At 31.9% G+C, this 6,000-nt stretch overlaps 1 long non-coding RNA gene across 1 annotated transcript; it reads right to left on the bottom strand.

Annotated features, from left to right (window-relative positions):
- Nucleotides 1-264: 264 nt before the first annotated feature.
- Nucleotides 265-3,013, bottom strand: LOC127711523 (uncharacterized). The gene is made up of 2 exons (XR_007986777.1): nt 2,674-3,013; nt 265-1,032 (listed from the first exon to the last, which is right to left on the bottom strand). It is a non-coding gene; the product is annotated as an uncharacterized LOC127711523 (long non-coding RNA).
- Between the last annotated feature and the right edge of the window lie 2,987 nt (nt 3,014-6,000).

Here is a 6,000-nt window from a genome sequence, read left to right as displayed (position 1 = left end):
ATGACAGCATTAACTTCAGATGTGATGTACTATAAATTTCACAGAAACCAGAAATTCTCATTGTCCAAATTCTTATTTTAAATGAATAATTATCCAAGGTATTCATGAATTCAGATATGATGCACTATGGAGACACCTAAAAATCCCTAGGGAAAACTGGTTGTGTCAGTCCTGCAATACAATTGAGGATGAAAAACATTTTCTTTTGTATTGCAGGAAAAACGCTACCATTAGACCAGTTTTTATTGAAAAATTAACAAAGGCTAAAAGTATAGAAAATTTTAATAGCCTCAATGAAAATGAAAAAATGATAAATCTTCTTTGCCCATCAACACAAAAACAGATAGAAAGCATATGTTCCTTTATAAAAAAAGTCATTGGCACTAAGGATAGGGGACTCATAATTGAATTTTGAACTATTTTCATTAGTTTGTTTAATATGATTATACATGCTTTTTTCTTGTCATTTAATGTATATAATTATTAATGTTGTTTTTGTCACAAATCGTATAAGTTGGTTTATATGGCACTACAAGTTTGATTTGATTTGACTATTAGTAATCACTGAAACTATGAATTTTCATTATTCCAATTTGCTATTCTAAATGAATAACTATCCAAGATATTCATGGAATTCAGATATGATGCACTATTAATATTCCCAGAAAACTATGAATTCTCTTTATCATGTTTATTCCAAATTGTTATTTCAAATGAATAATATATCAAAGGTATTCACTGTCATCAAGTAATGTAGTCTTTCTTACAAACTATAAGTTTGCTAGGTGTTCAATGCACAATTTTCTTCTTGTCCAATCTAATCCGAACATCCCATCAACATCATGGCATAATGCTGTAAGCCCTATTTGTTATTTACAAAAGCAATAAGTAAACACAAAATTATGAATTTATCCACTGTTGCACAATTAGCAGCTATGAGAGTTACTTAGTGACATCTATATATATTTCCTATATCATGTATATGCCGGCTTCATAATCTGGCTGGGAATCATGCTCAAACCAATGTGAATTCTACAAAAAAAAAATATACATTAAGAATAAAGTACTGAAACTAATCTAATATTGTATATATTTACTTGTATTTATCTAGAAGAAAAACCGTCAAGTCTAATTTGCTTGATAACAAAGTTCTATGACTAATACAACTGTATTTATGACTTATACAATTGAACTTATATATAAGTCCCATATAACATGTATAACAAGAAGATTAAATCTTTCTTTGGGGTTCTATTTTTAAAAAGATATTGTCTCTCTTTCTACATTAATGTTTTCTCATGTGTGTACTTCATTGAAGGGTTACTGTCTAATTGAGGCTAGCACTTTACATTTGTTTTGATCAATTCTTTAAAGTCTGACATAGTTATTTCTCTCTAAAACACAACAGCTGATATTTCTTTTGATCATTTTGATAGGAATAAAATTACTACAAAGTTAAGTTTAAAGATTGATTAAAAAAAAAACAGAAATAAATGCACTGTTTCTACCTTACAGACTTTCCTTTTGTCAAGTGCATATATATATATATATATATGAAAGAATTTTGTGTCATAAATGAATAAACCTTTTTTAGGTAAAGCATGTAAATGAAGAATCTTTATCCAAAGGTTAACCCTCTCTTTTAACATTTTAAGCAACCTAAAAAAGGCATATATTTCCTTCTAATATTTAGTATTAAACCTTGAGTTAATTTGACATTTTCAAAGTTACCCAGTATACTTTACCAGAGACATATATATCTCTGTGTATATATGTCTCTGACTTTACATATTACAACTTGTATTAAATAATGCTTTGCAGTTTATTTTCCCCAGACCACACATTTTCTTTATTTTATATTAGTTATTTACCCATTTTTATGTTGATAAATCAATACTTAGATAACTTTTAAAACCTGTATTTTTTATATATATATATATCCAAAATACCAGAATAAAATTATATCCTGTTGGTGCTGCCAGGATTTAAAACTATTAGAATTACACAGTTTTGTCAGCATTCAGAGAAAATTTCATGGTGTAAACACAGCTATTTTTGTTGAAGTGTATAGATGAACCTTAAATTTAAAACATTGACATACAATATGTATAGGTCCTGTATTAGGCCATCCCGCACAACCAAACCAATGCACCACATGTTAGGGTTTAACATTAAGACGATGAACAGGGGTGGATCCAGCCATTTTTAAAGGGGGGGGGGGGGGGTCCCAACCCAGGATAAAGGGGGTCGGTCCCCTTTCAAATGCATTGATCCTCCAAAAAAGGGGGTCAATCCCAGGAACCCCCGGCCCCGCCACTGGATGAAGACCAAGAGTAACCTTTTTTCTATTACTTTCAATTGTCACCCTTGGGATGTACATTTGAAGTACATAAGTCGTAATTAAGGGTTTAAATGACATAATTTCATAAACATGACAAAGGGGAGGGGAATGGTGTCATACATGAATTTCAACGATGCATAAACTTTTTACAAGCCTAAATCCTAACGTTGCCTTGGAACATGCCACTATGCACGAGTGCGATGATATAGAACGTTGATTCATACCTGTAGCCAGTGTAGGAACAAATGTGCAGATTTTTCCTTCAAAATCTTGGATCCATGATTTATTTATTCTGATGGACATGCTTTAAAATATTGTTCATTTCTACTCACCGATTGCAATATTCAGCTCAGCTTATATTGTACCGTAAGTTTCCCTTCTACGATTTTGTGTAAAATATAGTTTGCCGACCTGCTTTTCCGCCGACAGAATGCAACAAAAATAAAAGGGTACAGTAACGTTAAATCGTTTACGGGTGAAGAATTGTTTTCCGTTTTTAATAAAACTTGACAGATTTGATTAATTATTATCGGAAAATGTTCCTAATGGATAGTAATTCAAATTAAACCAGTTTCATTATGCTGTATAATATATATGTAACTTAGTCATATTCTTTAAATTTACTTCACATACACCGACGGAACATTTTCACTTCCGCATAATCATCATGATAATTTATCAAATATTTTTCAAATATAAATTTGAATTTATGAATTCATAAACCATCATCTCCAATAATATATAAACTCTAATTTTAAACGAAGGCTTCTGGCATGTAAAACAAGTTATAAAAAACTCTAAATAGACAGAATAAAAAAATAAAAGATACCTTTACGGCTTTAGGAAAGTCGAATGCACTAGTCAAACACGATCGCAAAATATTTAAATAAAAAACAACAGCAATATATTTTTTTTAATATAAAAAATGTTTTATAATTACATAGGAAAAAGTAAGAATTACAATTTTTTTTTTTTTAATTAAGTAGACATGGTAGAAAAGTAACACAAACCGTCTTCTTTCTAATTCGTATTTTACTCTTGAAGGGGAACAACCCCTGATACACACTGGGAAAGTTTCACCCGTTTTGTGTCCAAATTATTTAAATCTGAACACGACTGAACACGGTCTGACAACATCTTGACGTAATTTTGTATCCATGGTCTGATTTAGACTGAATCAGTCGTAACGGATCTTAACAGCTCGCTAGAAGATTCAGTCTTGTTTATCTTGACATGCCTTAACGGACTGATTTACCTGATGCGACTATCGATCGGAACGGCGTCTGAAAAGTTCTTAAAAGTCTTGACGTTTTTCTCTAGCGGTAAATCCAGTCGATTAAGATATGATCAGACCAAAATGACCGTTTCAGACTGAAATCGTGCTACTAGTGTAGAGGACTTGCAGCCACTAAGTGTCCAGGACTTAGTTTGTATAAGAAAGGGGGAAGTTGGTTTTTGATCCAGAGAAGAACAATTCACAATTTACTGGGTTCCCAATTTGTTGGGAACATATTGTGTTAACGTTTAGTGTATCAGTAGACCCATTGATACAAAGGGTCTGTCTGGGGGGATTGGTTGTTTACTTTTTAAATTGATGTATATTTTCTATAAATTAAGTATTATGTCAGTATTTTGTTATTCAAGAAAGTAAAATTTGCTAAAATGTTGATTTTTGTCGAATTCACAGGGCCCACCTCAATAGAGGGGCCTAGTTATATAAAACTGGGGGATGTGTAGCATTGATAGGGTTAGTTTAAGGTCATCAGATAGACCATCAAGAGAGGTCCCGAAAAACTAACGAGGAATAAGCCTCTTCCGGTATATAACTAATGACGTAACAGACGATGTAATATAGGTACCAGTCTTGTATTACAACTCAAGTTTCCGGTGCATGTCAAAACATGGATTGAAATAAAATAGTAATTTTTTTCCGAATTTTTTTCTTGACTAATTTTTTTCTGCTTAATTGAAAGTTTATGCTGAATTGAAACATATTTATAGATTTAAAAAAAAATCGTGTATCTTTTTTGGGATATCAATCCAGGAAAGTGGAAGGATATCATGTTCACTGAGGCTTGTTTAGGGGGGTATCAATATCCCATATCCCTTTAAGTTTTTGTCCCAATATCCCATATCCCTATAATATTTACCCCTAATATCCTAATAAATATTTTTTACAAATATCCCGTATCCCTAAAACTATTTGGAAATATCCCAAAAAATCATTAATTCATTCCCAAACCCATTTTTGTATACAACATTCGTAAATACATGTTGTATGTGTTGTAGTAAGGATGTTGGCTTTATCACAGAGAAAAGGTAATCATTCAGAATTAACCAGAGGCCTTTAAATTTAAATCTATATGTCTTTGGAATAACCAATATATAATTAAGCGTTTGTAACGTCAGTGGATAAATAAAAAAATATTGTTGAGATAAACATGTTATTAAAAAGTAATTATCACTAAATCAGTAAAACATGAAGGCAGTGTCAGATCGAGATTTTCGCCTCCTCTTTCCTCTCGTGGGTAAACGGTCAACATTGTTGCAGATTCCTCTTCTAAATCCTTCTTCACCTCTTCTTGTAATGTGACATCATTCATATCTGATCTTATATAGATATAAGAAGATGTGGTATGAGTGCCGATGAGACAACTCTCCATCCAAGTCACAATTTGTAAAAGTAAACCATTATAGGTCAAAGTACGGCCTTTAACACAGAGCCTTGGCTCACACCAACAGCAAGCTATACAGGGCCCCAAAAATGAATAGTGTGAAACAATTCAAACAGGAAAACCAACTGTCTAATCTATATAAAAAACGAGAAACAAGAAACACTTTTGAACCACATCAACAAACGACAACCACTGAACATCATGTTCCTGACTTAAGGCAGGTACAAACAAATGCAGCGGGTTGAAACGTTTTAATAGGCGCCAACCTTCACCCTACCCTGAAACAATAGTGTAACATCACAACATAGAAAGACACACTATGAAATATCAATTGAAATGTCTTAACTCAATCAAAAGACATATTTAAACAAGTGAACATACATTGAACGAATAAATTTGATCTATGACACAATGTAAATAAAAAGTTAAAAAATTAATAAAAACAAGGGGGTTAGATGTAAACCAATATCAGAAAGACAACCATAACCTTGGACAAAAGCCGCAAAATAAAATAACGTACACAGGTCGATTAAAATAATTTTGTTGTAAGGTATACATGGAGTACGGAAATATTTTTATTACAAAATAAATAATTTTGTTATTCACAGTACGAGAACAAAAGTGAAAATTTATCGTCATACTGAACTTGTATCAACAGGTCAAATTAACACGTAAGTACGATTTGAGCGTACTGACAGTTACAGAAAGCTAGTTAAAAGCCAAAAACAATAAATGCATCACAGACTAAAATCAACTAATTTAAAAACACATCCCAAGGATTTAGTGTTTTAACGTCATGAACAGTCAAAGAAGACATGGCTTGTGCAATGCCAAATTTAAAGTTTCGACAGGCAGTAGGATAGTTAGGATATAGATAGAGTAATCTCTATATAGAAAATGAACGTTGATGTCTATTTATACATTCCAAACACCGTTTGAAAAGAATACAAATTTAGTTATGTTTTAATTTGCTGATGACAAAAT

This window comes from Mytilus californianus, unplaced genomic scaffold (assembly GCF_021869535.1).
Source record: "Mytilus californianus isolate M0D057914Y unplaced genomic scaffold, xbMytCali1.0.p SCAF_8, whole genome shotgun sequence".
Lineage (NCBI taxonomy): Eukaryota > Metazoa > Mollusca > Bivalvia > Mytilida > Mytilidae > Mytilus > Mytilus californianus.
The sequence above is the reverse complement of the archived record's forward strand: the minus strand, read 5'-3'. Positions and strand labels throughout refer to the sequence as shown.